Source organism: Pinus tabuliformis, chromosome 2_2 (genome assembly GCF_031772625.1).
Source record: "Pinus tabuliformis cultivar Carrire ecotype Pingquan chromosome 2_2, CPIR1, whole genome shotgun sequence".
Taxonomy (NCBI): Eukaryota; Viridiplantae; Streptophyta; class Pinopsida; order Pinales; family Pinaceae; genus Pinus; species Pinus tabuliformis.
The window spans coordinates 730,457,633-730,477,623 of record NC_142300.1 but is presented as its reverse complement, the minus strand read 5'-3'; the positions used below and the strand labels follow the sequence as shown (position 1 = coordinate 730,477,623).

General features: G+C 33.8%; 2 pseudogenes; both read left to right on the top strand.

The window, feature by feature from the left end:
• LOC149194744 (uncharacterized) overlaps window positions 1-14,545 on the top strand; it is a 39,501-nt pseudogene extending 24,956 nt beyond the window's left edge.
• Window positions 14,546-15,430: 885 nt separating this feature from the next.
• On the top strand, window positions 15,431-17,009 carry LOC149194743 (LRR receptor-like serine/threonine-protein kinase SIK1; annotated as a pseudogene).
• Window positions 17,010-19,991: the final 2,982 nt, after the last annotated feature.

Here is a 19,991-nt window from a genome sequence, read left to right as displayed (position 1 = left end):
TGCTTTCCTGTGCTTGCAATTGATTAAAGTAATATATACAAGCTCGTCTAAAGATTTGATATGTACTCAAAGATTGCTAGGGTTGAGCAGTTTAGGGATCAATTGATATTGTGGTGGATATATTTTCAGATTCCCCTTTTCCTCAAATTTTTCTTCTATCTTTTCAACCAACTTTATTCGACTCGACCCCTCATGAAAACCTTTTTTCCTGGAACTTATACCTATTTTGGAGTAGAGTATTTCCCTACTTTCTGTCATTCAGAAGGTGGATCACTTACATTCACATTAGTGTTGAAAATGGACCATATTTGAAAAATTCCTTTCTCAGCTACAGGTAACCAAATTCTGTGATATGAAATGTCAGGTTGATGTGCTCCAACTGCAAGGTACTCACATCGAATTTGGTTTCCAGAACCTTGATTTTCTTTAGGGCATAAATCCAATGCCCAGAGAGATCCACCCACATTTACCACAAAGTCATTCTGAGCTATGTGAATTATTTCCTTGGTTTCGCACTCCTAGACTCATGCAAACAACTATAACCTAAAAAGCTCCAATTTTGTTTGAATTGTGTTCTTTTGTGTTTTCTTCCTATTATTTTCTGTGTCGTGGCTAGGTTCTCTTGGACTTGAACCAGTAGTGATAATATGTCATGCATAACATTAGCATATTGCCTTAATGAGAAAAGTTTATTTGGGAGAGAGCTTGGTTGTGTTTAATATCCTATATGTTATTCAATGAAAGTTGAAGATTGGGTTGTCTTGTTATCCAGCATGTATGATGGTAAGCCATTAATTGGAAGCATATATTTGAGAGTGATTCCGTTTTTTTTTGTGTGGGAGTATGCAAATTAGGAACATGTTGAAGGTTTTGGAATAGTTCCTACTCATAATGTTTTTAACTGCGTACAATGGTCAAATGGATCACTAAAGGAAGGATATGAGAGATCTCAGTGAATTTTAAATAAGATGCAACTTGGCCATAGGTATCGACAATGACCTTGAAGGTATTAGAGGTTATAAACTGATAAAATGATTGATTAGTTATAGCAATAAGATTTAGTTCCAGAGAAAACAATGACAACCTTCAAACTAATCAAAATTTGTACTCGACATTCTAATAGATAGTTCTTAGGTTGAGCCCTCAAATTTTAGGCAGAGTCGCAAGCATTGATTCACTTTTATAGACAATAGATAAATACATGCTTCTTATGTGGGCTTCTCCCTTAATTGAATGACATGGCACATTAAAGTGTGAGAAGGTGTTTCTCCTATAAATGTTGTCCAATTGATTAATCTCCAATTGTTGTTTCAAGGAGCCCCTTCTTGTTTATGGTCATAAACAATGCCACTGAAACCATTTCTGAATTTACTTCTTCTACAACTTTTGCCCCTAGAATTGCCACTAGACATCTTCTTTTCCCTCAAACTTACAGGAATTATACCTGGATATTGTTGTTGTTGGGATGCATTGGACCTTCTCCAACTGCCAAAAGCCTCATTCCATGAGTTATGTAATGATTTTCTCAATGCAACATTGTCATTTACCATATTAACACAAAAAGCCTTGCGGGATTTACAAGAGATTTCAAGACATGGCGCATGGTTGGCCTCTTGGATGGTTCAGGATTGAGACAAACCTTGGATATTACAACCACAACCTAAACTTCTCTTCCTCTAGCAGGTCCTCATCTACAATGAGATAAGGATCAATGATTCGAGGAAGATTATCCTTGTCACAAACATTGATTAGTGGCAAGGCATGGGCTAGCCATAAAGACTCATTGTCTCGCATGTCATTGCATTCAATCTATAATATCCCTCCATTGCTGAAATATGGTATTAGGTAGAATGAGTTATGTTATAAATAATGGCGACGAGGCCATAAAGAATATCGAAAGAAATATGCAAATATTTATTAATACATAAATAAATGGAATGCATGTACTTAGGAATGATACACCTAGAAATGGAATGTTTGTCCAATAAAATCTCATTTGTAAATGAGATTGATTAATTATTTCATGATAATAATTCTAGATAATCTTAATGGATGGGAGAGAAAGATCCATTAATTTGTTTAAGTTGAGAAAGATGTTAAACTAGAAAAGCTTAAAAGTTCCGTGGGAGAAAAAGGCAGGGTTTTATGGAAAATCATAGGAAAGCAGATAACAAATTCCACAAAACAGGGACGCTGCTAAAAGAAATCTATCATGAAAGAAAGGTATTAAATACCTTTGGCAGGAATCAATAAGGGGATGGATTTGTGGGAAAAAACTCATAGCTCAGGGTAAAATGGAGGAAAGCAGTTCTAGGTTGGGTGGAGAAGGTGTCTAATTCCCCATTTGCCCTGCTATAGTGTATCTGGTTAGACCGTTTGTTGTTATGATTTATTGTAGTACCTAAAGTTTTATGTGAATATTGTATTGTATTTGAAAGATTGTTCTGATTTCTTTTAGTACCTAAAGTTTTATGTGAATATTGTATTATATTTGAAAGATTGTTCTACTGTTCTGATTTATTTTAGTACCCAAACCTTTATTTTAGTACCCAAACCTTTATGTGAATATTGTATTGTATTGTATTGGAAAGATTGTTGTAATAGATTTGGGTTACCTTGAGATTTGTTATCATGGGTATGGTATGGCAAGTATCATTAAAGGGTTGACGGTTAATAGGTATAGTCAGTTATCTATTGTTATACAAGCAATCTGTAAAAAGGAATTCAAGGATATATTCACACTACGTTAGCATAACTGGAAGTAACTTTATTATACCGGGATTTTTGTGTGAGTGGACACCATCAAATATGTAGCTCAATACTATAACTTAACTATATCTAGATTTGCGTTTACGGTGGATAGGATTAATTAACTAACGTTTATTTGTAGATTTGTAGCTAAGACTTTTAAATTAATTGAAATATTTGTAGCATATGTTCGCTTATGAGAAAGTTTCACTCAATAAGGGGGGAACTTAAATTGAATAAGTAGCCCTTTACTCCTATAATGCATGCAGCCTTAGTTCGGAAATGCACATTCAAGAGATAAATTACAACAAGGACAACAGAGTTATCAACTTAATTCATTTGGATAAACCTGCTGATTTAGGTGTCTAGTTTAGAATAATAATAGTATAAACTTAGTCTGTCGAGAGTTGGAAACTTTCCAGGAATACTTGAATGAGTCCGTACGGCTAAACTTGAATGAGTTTGTAATATGATGTTACCTGGTGTCTCCAATTGGGTATATTGATATACTAAAGTCATTGGAAGTAGAAATCATGTTATTGTAACAAGTATAATAGTAATCATTGATATAATGGTAAACTAGAGTACAAATGAGATAACATGGAAATTTTAATAAGAGAATAAATCAAGGTTGTGAGAAAATGGCTCTAATTCTAATCGGTGGTGGCAAATAAAACATGTAATAACATAAACACTAAAGTAACAATCCTCATACATTAAGATGGAGTTAACGGATAAGTACTAGTAGCATGGAAAAAGGAATCCGATATGTTCGACCCAGAAGATATAATTGACTTCTTTAACATAATCATCGATGTACTGCTGCTATTTCAAAATCAAGGAACACAGTCCAGAAATCTTGTAGTAGTGAATGAATCATGAGCAAAACCCAATCCATATTATTACAGTACACGAATATGTTTTACAAATACTAACATAACATTTACTTCATTCTCTGACTCCTTGTGAGTTAGGGTACTAGAGTTACGCTGGGAAACATAGCCGTCAGAGTTACGCCCAAGGTCATAACCAGTGCCTCAATTTACGCCCGGAGAGAATATAAACAAGCCGAATAGATACACAGGCTAGTAAATGTGGACCTTAGAACACTAGCAACTTGGAAGCTGGTAAGCGTCGACATGTGTATTGTTCCTAAACAGTTACATAACCAATAGACGGGGAAATATTGGTTATAGCGCTTAAGCCTAAGCGAGGTAGTAGAATGACCTAGATATCAGTTTAACTAGTAAATTAATAGTCGTGTTCTATGGTGACGATGGAAGGGGTTGTAATACCTGAAAACAACAACGAAATCCTAACATTACCTTCCTAAAAGCTCCTCAGTAACGATGTAAAAAAAATTTAGAGACATAAATAGAATATGCATGAGACTGGTTACGTGCCGAAAATTAATGACCTGTAGCAAAATGAGTGTACCCTTGATACGTTGCTCAAGGCTATACGTCGTGAGTACCCGACATCGAGGCGCAGCTCCATCTGGACCATCCTTCAGTTAGTTAAAAAGGAAAAGAATTGGTAGAGCAACGTCCACCGGGTAAGGAGCATCTAGCACGCTCAAGATGGAGTAAGGGAGAGTACTGTTGTCTGAACAACAAAACCTTGAAGTAAAAAAGCCCCAAATTCTTACCTCGAGCGAGGTTCCCAAATTAGGCCTGGTGGGTCATGAAGATAAGCGGTCATTCCAACTAAATTGTAAATAGTTCTTCGGAAGTACTCAGGAATTCTGCAGCATGCCTAACCTGTAGGATAGTCAACCCAGAGGGCGGTGAGATGATAGTAGTTGGTGAAATCAACTAGGAAAACACAAAATATGTACGACAATACCCCACAAATACTTACCGGGTTTAATCAGGGTAAGCCGCAGAGAAACCGGCATCAAGACGAGCATCAAGATCGTTCTTAGTGCTGCGCATGTTTGGTTAGAAATTAATTTACAGAAACTACGGAACAAGTGGAAAACCCCAACTGAGTTAACCGGGAACTATTGAAGTAATCCTAACATGAGTGTATAGCCGGAATACGACTTCACACTAAATTTATAGAAACTGTGGAAAACGTGGGGAGGAAACAGAATAACAACAACCTGAATAGTGCCTCGAAAAATTTCGAACTCTACCGGACCATAATTTGAAATGAGGGTCATGAACAGACATGTACTTTGTTACCCTAGAGCCGAACGCGAGAATAAAAGAAAACAACAAAAAACATTACCTCGGTGTCGAGGTCACCTTAACGCTCGGTAAGACGCAGACTTCCAAGTCCCCTAGTCTAGCATACAAAAGTAGGTCATTAGCCCGTTAAGAGTCACCAACTTGAATATGAAAGAGATCGGAAACGATTTGGACAGGATAGAGCCAAAATGACATGATGCCACATAAAGAAGATAATTACCTGGAGAGGGCATTCCAAACAGGATTTCGACACCGGTATGCTTCCTGCAGCTGGGGCGCATGCCATCCGGCAAGCTCATGGCAGCTGTAGAGAAACCGAAGCAGAGAAAAATAAAAAGGGAAAACCAGAATCAAAGTGAATTCAGTGAAAAAAAAATGACCGTGGAGCAAGAAAAAGGCAAAACGGCCGAATGACAGAGGAGTAAAGGTTTGAAATGATTAGGGTTTAGGAGAGAGCGAGTGGTGACTGTCCGATTTCTTCATAGAATCCCCATCGTCCAATTAACCAAGACTAGGTACCCTGTGGCAAACATGTGACCTCAGGTGAGTTGGAAAATTGCTATTAGTCGACCTGTTTCCAAAGCATCCTCCACCATACGCCTAGGATGTCCTTCAGAGCAGGGCTCAGGGCTCGGTTGAGTATGATTGGGATATATTAATTGAAGGTTGGATGTAAGGAATTAAAACTCATTTAATGTTATAAGGGTTGGTGACCATCCTTAGAATAAGTAGTAAACCAGGCTTTAAAATTGAATGAACAGTGATATACCAGAACACAATACAACCTGTCGAGCATATAGAGGGAAGGGTGTGAAAGAATGGGGTGAGGGTTAATGATACCTAGCACCACATATAAGATATTTGACCACTCCAAGGATCCTTTATATGGGTGTATGGGAAACCGAGTAGTTGTATGCCTTGGGGTAAGTGCACCGGGGTTAAACACCTAGGTAAGGTAATAAAATGGGTAAAATACCAATTTGGGAACTTTAAGAAAAGTTGAAGAACATATGTTGGAAGATTGGTGAATAGCTCGTTATCTTTTAATGCAATCTTAAAATGTTGAACTATGGCAACAAGAATATTCCAATTTAATTTGTCTTTGAATTAAATTGTGAATTAAAATCGAATTTAGTCTTAACAACTACTTGGAAATAATTAATTAATTTATTTTAAATTAATTAGTTGGAGAAATTCAAGTTAGAAGTTTTTCTGAAGTCATGCAAGAGTTATCCCTTAAATTAAGGAGATAAGATTGAGTTATATTTGAGTTGTAATTATTTAACTCATTTTACTAAGTTAAGCCCAGTTAAATTAGTTCCAAATTGTTTGAGGAACTAATAGCATGCATGCACTCAACTAGTGCTACTCAAGTTAACTGAAGATTCCCTCATAATAAACTCATGCATGTCTATTATGAGAAAGACCCAGTTGAGATTAAAGTCAAGGACAATGTACTATCAGTTGCATGTGTTTTCTTATAAAGAAAACTCATGAATGCAGTCAAGGTATCATCCTTGAGTTTTGGAGGCATGATCATCCACTTGGTAGGAGATCATCCACTTGGTAATAAGAGAATCATCCACAAGGAACAGCGCAAGGAAATAAGAGCTTGGAGGGCAGAGAGGAAGGTTGAAGAGAAGCCAAGATTGCCTGTGAGCATCTGTGAGGATTGTACTGAGAGCTGGCTAGTTGTGAGAGCTAAGGCTTTGTATAATTCCTATGTATTTCCACCATGTATGATAATACAATAGTGTGGGGTTTTTAGCTGAGGCTTTTCCCAAAGTATTTTCATGTGTATTATGTGATTGATTCTTCTTCTTATGGTTATATTGTTCAGCTCGATCTTTAAGCTTCCGAAAATTGATAGTAGAAGTAGGTTATAGTATTCTGCTTTGATTTATATTGCATTATCGGGTTAACCTACCATCAGATTTTCTACATAAAACATGCAGGAATATAAGGTAATATGTGAAGCAGGGATAGAGGACTTAATATAAGTGGTAAAAAAAAAACAACCCCTAATGCATATGGTTATGGAGCCATTCCTAGTAAGAATACAGATTGGAAAAAAAATATGGTTATAGTACTTTAATAGAAGTGGAAATTGAGGGTCGTGACACAATGGTGGTAATGTTCCCTGAAATGATCCGTAATAGGACTTTTCGAAAACACTAAACATCATGTGCACATGCAGTGGGTGATGAACCTAAGTCTCTTTAGTCCCATGACCTGCATTTGTGCACCTCAAAAATATTATATAATTATTAAAACCCCAATTCCTATATCTACAACACAATGAAATTTGTGTATTCTATGATTACAAACCCATATTATGGAAATAATAGAGCTTATATATCTTTAATATAAAGTAAATATAAATTAAATTCAGCTAAATATTGTAGAACAAATCAAGAAATGATTGGAGATGGATAAAATATGATGCTAGAGTTTATGTTTTCAGGTATAGGGGATTCCGAGCCATAACTAATATTTTTTGAATGGTTTTGACAAAGCAAAAATAACACATGAAAATTATGAATATATCATACCAAAGGCCATGGGATACATACTGGGAACTAGCTGAGAGTCGTGAAACCAAGCCAGGTTGAGAGTCTCCATCTTGAATGCCTACAAAACCTAAGCTAGTAAGCCTTACTTCAAATTTAGCATCCGGTAAAATTTTGCTTGCCTTAATGTCCCTAACAAAAAACAACAAAATGCACTCAATTTCTCTCATATTCGAATAATGTATTGTTGTTAAGAAGGTTTTTTAAACTAAATGTTTTAGCTTCTCTACACTGTCTGGGCTGCCATTGTTTTTATCTTTCATACACTCATGGGATATCAAGGCAAGGACTCATTACCATTGATTACACTACGAGATCTTCAAACAAGAAAATAACTTGACCTACTTACATCTACCTACATAAACATATTTATGTGAGAATGTTCATCAATATTTTATGATTTCATTTCTCACTTGTTTCAAGAAAAAAGTACAAATCATCGATCACCAAAGTAATAATATAGAACTTCATTTGTGTAGCACATGAAATTATAATTGCAAAATAGTTTCCTTGCAATCAATTTCCACACGTGCGTGTAGTGTTTTAAGCTTTGTGTCACACACATGCATGAACATATATGCATCGATATGTGTACAAGCTAAGCTCCATGGATAAAAGAGACAAAATCTATTAATTGAGGCTCAACTCTTCTATCCTAATAGTGAAAACAAGGAAAATAAAAAACATAAATCAAGATAGGCATCTATTCTTTCTTTGCAAGGAAGGATAAGTCTAGGATGAAATGCATGCAGTGTATTATATAACAACGAGGTATAAACAATTCATAAAACACTAATATTTCATACTTCACATAGTTTGTTGATTATGCACTCTAAAAAGTAGTCAATTAATGTTGTTTACAAATTCAAAACATGTGTATTGATATCTAAGTTGCATAAATTTTTCACAAACTCTATGATAAATTTCTACTCAGTGCCATAGATTCTACTAGGTCTTCCTACTCCTTAAAGATACTTTAATTAGATTCTATAATTTATTTTTTTGGTGAAACTACGAAGATATTAATGTTAAATGTAAGATAGCTACATACGTATTATTGTATTTGAGCGGAGGATTATAAGTCAAATTTAACTTAAGACAACATAGGAAAAAGGATAAGTATCGGTGTATGATTGGAGGAGAACACTCATGATGCACATAGGCGAGAGCTTCAACAATTCCTATAGCAATATTGAGCCTAACTATCTAATCTAGAGGATTGAAAAGAAAGTCCTTAGTATTATTTTGATTGGTTTTCTTGAGCATAACAGATTCAAGATTGCCATTAGGCATATACTTATACACAAGAAACTTCTCATCTTTCATTTCGAAGCATTTCCCCAGCAGAGGAAACAGTCTTGTATGTGATGCCTTGCTGAAGAAATCAAGCTCCCGGACATAGAGATCCTTCTTCACTCTATTAAAGTCAATTCTCTTCACTAACACTTGTTCTACTCCACTCTACATGAACACCCCATTGTAAAGGTCTCTTAACTGACCAACCTTGATCATGGGAGAAAGATCCAATTTGTTGGTTGCTTCAAGCAACTGGGCATATGAAAAATTTTCCCCAAGCCTAATCATGTTGGGAAATCCTCCTCCAATCTTCTATGTACTTTCTCCTAACACATTTATCTTTTAATTTCTTGTTTTGTGTCTTTGAATGTAGAGGAATGCTACTCCTAGTAAAAGAATGAGTAATCCTCCCACTAAACCACCAATAATGGCTGCAAAATTCTTTACCCATTTCTTCTCATTCATTTTTCTTAGTATATTATTATTATGACCAGAGGGACTCCATAGCATATCAGTATATCCATAGAAGATTACACAACATCTTTCCATGTGTTGTTCCTGAACAAAGTGAAAACAATTCCTTGAGATTTTAACTTTGGGCATCAACGTTCTGAGAACATAACCATTCAATAAATTGCTCATAACATCGAAGAGTAGTAGAGACTTCATATTATTATTTATTTTAATGAATAAATAATTATTTTGTTTGGTCTCTATAGTGACATAATGTGACATACACTCTTCTTTTTTCTTAGCATTGAAATATAGTTTTCCGCCTGTGCATTTCAATTTCTCATTCTGCACCTTTATTTTTTCTTATCGATAAAATGCAATCCAGTTTGGCAGGAGGGAATTTCCAATTCCATTCCACAGGTTCCTCAGATGCCCTCAATGGGTGTGCAACCAAGGAATTCCCATAGTTTCCTCAAGTGTCATCAATGGATGCACAGTTGGAGCATTTCCCATTCCACAATTTCCTCTAGTGCCATCAATTGGTGCATGTATGAGGCATTTCCCATCCACAGTTTCTACATCCCCATGAAGCATGGGTGGTGTCATATTTTATCATTGAGGGGTTTTTTCTATGAGACAAATATTGATGGCACGCTGTAACACCCTAGATAGATCTGTTTCTGTCCTTATGCTCTTCTCCCATGTTTAGAAACTGAGGCAACAACTAATGGCTTGCATGAGAGTAGAACATATTTTTTGGCACACACCTCCTAATATATCTGCTAGACATTGAGAAACTAGATCATAGCCAAAGTTTCAAAGAGAAAACGTTGGCACTTCCATTACCACAAAATTTGAAATTAAGGTTGGCAAGGGTCAAATACATATGTTGAAACAATGACCATTGCAAAATTTGAATTCGTGGATGACATCCTTTCTTAATTTATGAGTTGATCTTGGGAAATGAGTTTGTATTTCCTCTTAGAGGCATTTCTACACTTTGATTGCCCATGATGGCAATGATGAGGGCTTGATGCAACAAATGGTAGAAAAATAGTTTACCAACTAACTATAATATAAATAAAAGTTGGTTACTTTACATGTAGTATGTTTGAAATGAAACAGAACAAGCATTTAAGTCATTTTATTTTTTGTCTAAACTAGGAATAACATGCATTGGTCTGAAAATTGTTGCTGGAACTCTTATTTTGTCAATAGAAATTAGTAAAAGAACTTAGGTGGAAGGGTACCTCAGGTTCAATGCACCATTCCTAGAGATATGGAACTTTAGCCTCATATGTAGGTTTTAGGGTGCAACATGACAATTATCAAGGACTGATGAAGGGGGAATAGGCTACCATCTAGAGGTGATTTTGTGGTAATTGATGTATGATAAATACTAAGTGCACCATTCCTAAAGAGATGGAACTTTAGCCTCATATGTAGGTTTTAGGGTGTGGTAACTATTAACGATTAACATAGCATGTGAGATATTTTGTGTCTCTCTTACTGAGAAAAATACATCTATGGTTGAGTTACTAGATGTTATATATATCTCTTGTTTGATGTTTTGGAAACAAATACGACTCTGATTTGAAATTGCTACAACATAAAACTTATAGTTTTATGGTATTTCTCTTGATTTTAAAGGTGGCTTTCTCCTTCTTGAACTCATTACTTTAACAGCAAACAATATGGAAAGCATAAAGAAAAAAATATATTCTGAGGAGAAATCTCGAAGGTGAAATCTCCCCAGTCATTAGCAATATGAAAAGTCTAGAATCGATGTGTGTGAATCTAGAGGTCTAATGGATATTTGTTTTTAAATTGTTTGGGTTGAAATTTAAGTTGATTATTACAATTCCATTTATATAGAGCAAGTATTTATAATCCTATGGTGTTCTTAGTTGGTTTATTATGTTTTGTATGCAGTGACCTCAAAATAAATGGTATTAATGGCCAAATTACAGATGAGATTGGCTATTGCTCTGCTTTGAAAATCCTGGAAATTTTTCGTTCTCATCTTGTGACAATATGATGGGTTTGGATTCTTTCTTAATGCAGTGGACTGGCTCTTCTAGGAAGACCCCATTTTAAATGTTTATATGTCCAAACAAAAACAATAGTCAACTACAAGTTAGTTTAAGCAGATTTGATCATATCCCAACACCCAGGCTCTGGTTGAAGGTTACTATATTATTATTTTTATAGGTAAATGGGTCAAAATCAAGTATTATGCTAAAAAAAAAGTGTCTTTTGATGAGATATAATATGACTGACCAACCTGTTGTGCTCCTTTGAACACCTTTCTAGTGAAATCGAATAGTTATTAATATAATGGTTTCATAGAATGTCTTGAGTTGATTTCATCTTAAATGTTGTTGTAGAGATGTCTTTTATAATGATTTATATGAATAAATTCAGTTTTTTATATCAAAGTTGGAACAACTTGAACAACTGTAAGTATTGTAGTGTCTTTTGGTTGTTAGCTCCTGTAGAGGGTTTTGTTCTGTTTGTAATTGTTTCTATATTTTTACCTGTATTAGAATAGAATGGAAGTTTCCTTAACACATAGGCAAAATTTACAGGATTGTGAAGAATAACAAGTTAATGAGATGTATTACTTCGACGTTGTCTCAAGTTCCAAACTTAAATATTATGTAAGTTGGGAGTGCTAGTTTGGGTTCTACTCTCTTTTCAGTTATTTACTAGTTGAAAAAGTTAATAGGATGTGGAAAGTATAGAGAGCCCATTATTAAATTATATGTTTTTTCATTTTTCTAGGGATATGGCACATAATCAATTAAGTGGGGATATTCTGAGGCTTATCTATTGTAATGAAGATTTACAATATTTATACGGGTCTCAATCCTTTAAGATTGCATGGCTATGTTTTCTTGTTATGCAAAAGGTGTCATTATTTTCCTGTTAATGTTTCAAAGGAAACTTTCAAGTTAATCAATATTTTCATTGCCTATTTTTGCGAACCAAAATTTGGAGCTTCTATCTAAAATTATCATATTTTAATAATTTCTAGGGTTTGCGCAACAACTTTTTAGTTGTAACATCCTCCCCTAACATGTTTGACTTGATAGGGTTGTGGTACGTGTAAGTCACTACATTTGTATCTTCTAGAGGAGAAGCAGGTTTTTTAGAGCATTGATATTTAAATTGTTGCATGTTTTAGTGTAGAAGTTGCAGTAAATTAAGGGATTTTCCATAAAATATTATTGCTGGAAGCTAAAACAATTTTGAACTTTAAACATGTTTATCTTTGTCACGCAGTGATGTGCGAAGAAACAACTTGGCGGACACTATTTCTGATAATATTGGAAACCATACAAGCTTGAGATTTTGTATGTTTTTTTATTTTCCCAACTAAGTTATAAATGGCCAAATGGGTTGATAGCTAGGTACATTTTGATGCATGGGTTTTTTTATGCGTATTTAAGACTTATTTTATTGGTTTTGTCATAAGGTACTTGTTATACCATCAAATCACAGTAGGGATCCCCTTCAACATTGGATTTATACAAGTGGCTACTCTGTAAGTATAAAATTCTCTAGAGCTAAGTTGTGTTCCAGTTCCTTATAACAACCCTAATCCATATTTCGTATGTCATATATTATTTTAGTGAAAGAGAGTAACATAAATTTTTTGTTAAATAGGGAGTGATATGACATAATGCAGGTTGGATAAGTATTTAGTTAGTTGCATGGTATGTACCATCCAAGGAATGACACTAAATTTTTTGCTTTTGTTGTCATAGCCTAATTTTGAAGTGGTTTCCATAGGTCACTATAAGAAAACAAATTGACAGGAATGATTCCAAAAGTGATCGGTCTCATGTAGGCTCTGGTTGTTCTGTATGTAAAGTGTTTGTTAGATCTCAACTTCTAAACAAATCTCTTTCAATTTGATTAAAAGTGTAACATTTGCCCATAAAATCCATGAAATGCTAGATCAGTTAAAAACCATATTGTTTTTGGACATTGTCAGTACATTTCTTATGTAGAATCAATTCACACATTGACCAATGTTTTGTGATCCTTATTAAAGATTTGACCATACTATTTTGGTTTATACTTTAGCGCACTAGTGTATTAGTATATTTCTTACAAGGATTTAAATGATAACCATCCTACTGGAACAGTTACTCCTATCCTAGGAAATTTGACTTACAGTGGAAAGTTTTAAGTTGCTTGCATATTAAATGCTTGAATTATATCCTCCGGTTCCCTGCATTTTGACTATTACTTTAATTCATTTCAAATTTATTTTGTTACTCTTTCCTTTGTAATTCTCAAATATTTGCACAATAATAATCTCACAGTATCTATTCCACCAGAATTGGGGAACATGACAAAGTTGAGCTATTGGTAAGAGCTTTAAATCGCCTCTATCATCATGTATACAATGCAAAAATTAGAAATTAGACTTGAATGATAAGAGAATCCCCATTGGTAGTGACCAGTAATGGATATTCAAGCAACTAAATGACAATCAACTTACAACGCATATTCCGCCTGAGCTAGGGAAGTTTTAACAACTGTTCGAATTGTAAGTTTGTGTTTGCATGGTAGAAGCATATTTAAATCTAATTAGACGGTAAAAATTAATCAATGACTTTTGTGGATTTTTTCTACATGTATTTAACAATACTAGGTTTTATTTTGTTGGGACATGAACCTTGCTGGAAATCATCTTCAAGGTCTAATTTTAGCAAAAATTAGTTCATGCATTGCTCTTAATTACTTGTAAGTAATATAACCTTCAAGTTTACTAGAGAAATTTTGGGATATAATCTTGCTATATATCTAACAATATTGAGCTTGTGTCTTTTCTTAACTTTTGTTGTGTGGCACTGTACATGGAAATCGTTTCAATGGAACTGTTCCTTTGGAATTTCATGAACTTGACAACCTCACTTATTTGTAACCGTTTGTAAACCATAGCCAATGTGATCAATTTATATAACATAATGAACCATTCAATTTATTAAAAGTACATTCAAAGTTATTAGCAATTTTTGTTGTGTGTTTTACAAAAATTTGTCCTCCAACAACATCGAGGGATAAATTTTGTGGAGTTGGGACATATTATAATTATAGACACAATGTGCATTTTTTTTATTTGAATGTCTTAATTAAGTTTGCTAAGCTCCCCATTAAAATTTCATCTAGAAACATAATTTCTCTAAAGGAACAATGGTATCATATCCTTTTTTATTGATCTCTGATCTGATGTGAATGTGTAGGGACCTCTCTAAAAATGATATTTCTTGACCTATTCTCGGATCTGTTGAGGATTTGGATCATCTTTTAAAATTTTAATCTTCACATGTAGTTTTTTTTTCTTTTTATAAGAAGAAACCAAGTTTCTATGGGTAGATGTTATATTAATCCTTGTGAGCTCTATTAGATTGTGAATTCAAGGAATTTGAGTGGAAATAAACTGAGTGGTTTTTTTCCTAGTGGAATTTACAAACTTGAGAGACATCGGGGATATGTAAGTCCTCTGTACTTGATTTGTGTAGCTTGCAAACGTGTGCTTTAGTTGTGTTTTCTTCCAATTCGCTAATTACTGTACCCATTACCAATTTAACGACACAATAACATGGTGTGATATCTCTTCAATGCAGAGGCCTTTCTTCTAATTGATTATTAGGTCTCTTTCCTCAACAAATTGAATAGCTATAGAATTTGGTCTCGCTATATGTTCCTTGGAATGACTTATAAAATACAATTTATTTAATAGGTTCACAATTATTCTCAAAATAACTCTGGAGTTAGATCATATATAAGATATTGAAAAACAATAGTTTAACATGGGAGGTATCATACTAGTTGACCATTTTTTTAGCCTTACTACACTATAGTAATTCATTTGAATCCCATCGCTTATTCTAAGTTCATTTTGCTGTGAAATTACAAAGGAAATAATATTCATATTTCTAGTCCATGTGCTAATTTATATTAGAAATGATTTCAATTGTTTTACATAAATATCTCCTACAACAATTTTTCTGGGTAATAAAGAAGTTTACAAGATTTACCTCAAAAATCTGTAAATATAATGTAAAAAAAAATTGTGGATTAAATTTGGTATTCTTTCTGGTTATTAGTGGATTTGTGTATTTCATCTAACGAGATTGATTATTGGATTTTTTTTTAGGAAATCTAGATCACTGTGGAAATTGGATTGGATCACTTTATGGGACATACTCGAGACAATCAAAAGGTGAAACATTAACTAAAATTTAGATTCTATAGATTAGTTATAGTTTTTGATAAAAGTTTCCGTTAAATTATATTTTTAAAAGAATTAAGTTTATTTTGAAAATGGACAGCTTGAGTCTCAACACCATCTATTGTTTGCATCTCGTTGGGTTCAATTTTATTAGTATGTTTGATAATCATAGTTCTCTACCATTCAAATCAGCTTAAATGATTTACGAAAGGGTCAACAAGAAAAATGGGTCAAGGTATTATTTCTCTGGATTATATCATGGACTTAAGAATTATATCAACATCAATATGTGTCCTAAGTTTAAAATATGTTTTGATTACCTAACCAGGTTCTCCAAGGCTAGTAAGATTTCACATGGACATGGCCCTCCACATGTATAATGATATAATGCAAATCACAGAAAAATTTGAATGAGAAATATGTAATTGGTTATTGTGCTACAAGCACAGTTTATAAATGTTTTTCCAATAATTATAATCCAATTGCTATTAAAAGACTATACACACATAATCCATAAAGCTTGTGCCAATTTGAAACTAAGTTCAAGATTGTTGGAAGCGTCAAGCATAAAAATATTGTGAGTTTCCATGGTTATTCTCTTTCTCCACATGGAAATTTGTTGTTCTATGACTACATGGTCAATGGAAGTCTATGGAACATCTTACATGGTAAGTGAAATGGATGGCAAAACATATCTAGAAATTTACATGTACAATAGTCATATAGGCTTTACCAGAATATTCTATCCAACCTTTCATATATAGTGAATGTTTGCTAATGGCCTACTTGGAGAATCCAAGCAATTTATATTGTATGTAGGATATTCAAAGAAGATTAAGATAGACTAGAACACACATCTAACGATTTCTTTGGTTGCTTCCAAATGTCTAATGTATCTCCAGCATGACTGTAACCCATGTATTATTTACAGAGATGTAAAAACTTCCACCGTTGTCTTAGATAAGAATTTGAAGCACATTTTTCATACTTTGGCATTGCCAAGTGTATCCCTTCTGCAAAAACCCACACCTCTACCTATGTTATGGGTATTCTTAGTTATATTGATCCTGAATATGGAAGGACATTTAGGCTTAACGAGAAAAATTATGTGTACAACTATGACATTGTTCTTTTAGAGCTACTCATAGGCAAGAAAGTTGTGGATAAGGACTCTAATTTTCTTCGTTTGGTAAGATGATAATGACTAAATTTGTTTTAGTTGGGATTCTATTTTTGTCAATTGTGAAGCATGTTTGTCTTGGGATGTTGCATGGATGAAGAAAATAAAGAAATAACCTTGGATTCTTTGACATGGGCGTTTGAATGTAGATTCTATCAAAAGCAAAAAATGATACAATAATGGAAACTGTAGATGAAGAAGTAGAAGAAACATGCACAGATATTTGGGTTGTAAGAAAGATGTTCCAACTTGCAGTACTTTTCACAATGAGACAACCTTTTAGCCATCGCACCATGCATGAGGTTGTCATAGTTTTGTAGTCATTCGTACCAACTTCTAAGTAAGCTCCAAGTATACAAGTAAACCAACCATCCCCTAGCCATAACTACAGCGGATATTTCGATGGGTATGTGGAAGGCAATCATAAATATGTTATAAGAAGCATGAGAAACACTTTTGATGTACATTTTTTTATACTATATGGCAAGGTTATTTCATAGAACACTATTTAACTATTATGAATGCTTGAAAAAACCTAAGATGGAATTCACAATCAAAAGTATATCCAATTGTTCATTCTGCCATATTGTTGCTAGTGGAAAATAAAGCTAGCCTCTTACATCCAAAGCTCACATTTTGAATTTTTTTTTATGGAACAAAGTCTACTAGAAAAGTTAGATCTTGGTAGATATAGAAAACGAGAGTGCCCAATGTTATGAGAAAATGCTTTATGCATGGTTTTCCAGAGAGGTCAATTATAATATTTGTAACATTTTTGTTGCTTGAGTGGTTTCCTAATTGAAGTTTAAAAACGTATATGTGACATCCAATAGGATATCTTGTAGTACCAAATCATGAACCTGAATATTATTTCTTTAAGGTGGAAAACATTGTTGAAAGAAGATATAGATCATGTTACAAGATAATACTGACAAAATTTTGTCGTCTCTCTTCCCTCAGATACAAAGGCTTGATATGGTTTAGAATTAAGTCCTCTTTCCTTCATAGCATAACAATAATATATACACTTAAAAATGTTAATGGTGGATATCTGTGTACATGAAGAATATTGTATGTTTCTTTATTAAATATCAGTCCTTGAATGTAGATTTTATTGCAAGAAGTGAGTATTGTTTTTTCCTTTGTTATTTGATGATTTTTCCGCTTCCAAGCTTTGGGGTCGAAATAATCTCCATAGGAAAGACCGTGCTTTCAAGTCGGGTCTAGATGCTCATTAGAAAACTATGCTCTCTAGGTGGGTCTGCACATGTCGTTTAGGAGAGAATATATGTATATTCTGCCTTGTTGGATTAATTGAAAACAAAATAGAATGGAAAACAGTCTCGATTTTTTTTTTTGAGGTGAATTGTCCACTAGGTGAAATTTAAATATGGAAATAATGTATATCATGTGTGTGCTTATTAGGTACTTTGCTTCAAATAATTGTGTGTGAGAGATGAGGTGGATTGGATTGACAACGACAACAAGTGGTAGGCTAGAACATGTTATTTCTTCAACTAAATAATTGTTGTCCTGTGAAAAATGAATAGGTTATCCACCTGATATGATGAAAATGCTATTTTATCTTTGTTTTCAAACATATGGCTGATGATTTGCTGAGGAAAATGACACTTCTTTATGATAAGAACTTAATTATATGATGAATCAATAATTAGGTTTTGTAGACATTATAAATAATAATACCAAGCAAGGGATTCTATAAAACATTCATGGCGCACGATACAATAATGCTGCCAAACTTATTCTGGAATGATCAGAGATACTTGTGGTCTTAGTGTCAGGTGAAAAACTCATTACTCACTCAAGGCTATTGTGTTCATTGTAGTATTTTGTACGTACACTTGTGTAATTAATTGAAGCAAACATGTACTCTAGGTCATGGAATAATTTCACAATTTCCTTCTTGTGCTAAGAACCTTCCATGGGGTTAAGGTTAGGGGAAAATTAGCTTCCATAAGTGCTCACATAATTCTTTAAAGGGTGCTAGCTCAATGGAAGAGCACCTGCCTTGTAAGCAGGAGGTTGGTGGCACGGTGCCTTAATACGAATTAATTAATGATATTGTAGTTTATTTTTAATGAAATGCTTTTTATAGTGATTTATTTCAATGGTTGATTATTTTTCTCGATTTATTATTTTATGTTCTCTAAAGAGACAAAAGTGATGTTTTACTGTCTTTAAATATATTTTTAATTTTCTCTATGGAAACAATAGCTATAATTAAAGACATGTTATCTCTATAACGACAATATGTCTTTAATCCCAACTATTGTCTCCGAAGAGAAAATAATGCTTGCGTTATATATTGTCTTTATAGAGACAATTTCTTAAGACAATAATTTGAGGAAATCACTTAAAGAAAATATCTAAGATAATACACTAGTTTATTTTTTGTCTCAACCTAAGAAAATCTTCCCAAAAATTGTCCCAAATATTGTCTTTAAACCCCCGTGTGTCTAGTAGCATGTTGCAAATAGAACACAGTATTGGAATCCAGATCCCTTTCATTAACAACAATTCTTTTTTATAGAATATGCATCCCTCCTTTCCATGGTGGTAGGGAGACTGCACAACCTATATATCTCCTCCCACACTCCTAGACCTTATCCATCCATATAGAGTTAAAACATAGACTGAAATTCTCATTACTTGCTGCTCAAAAACCCCTAACCCTAAACCTAGGAGATAGTATTTTAATCTTTTAATGGAAATGTCTTACAACTATTTATCCCTCCATTGGAAATGTGCATTTCATAACATTTCATTTCCCTTTCATGTACATTAATTTTTTTTTCCAATGGTTACACTTGGGCTCCAACATAGTGCAACTAATGGTGCATTGAAGTGATGTTTATTCTATGTTTTATCATGATTTTCAACTTATGTGGGGGGGAATTTAAATAAACATGCTATAGTTCTCCAATAAACATAAAATACAAGTTAAATTCATAGAACCATCTCCCATAATTACATTGACTTTTGTTTGGTTATGATGAGGTTAACAATCTATCCATTCTTGATCAAGTGCTGAGTATTTAGCTAAAAATTAAAGTAATCAGAATGGCTCGAAAACTGAATGACTGCATCTGTCTCAGAAAAATGATCCTAACACAACTCGTTTGGTTGAAAACTAAGTTCATATGAGAAAGTTATTATGCTCTAATACTTTTGCTAAATAGCTGAAATTTGTAAAAAAAATGCCCAGTCACTGCACTGTTGATAGTCTATACTGCTCACATGGCAGGTGACTAGGCATGGTTAATGCAGGTCAACGATGAATC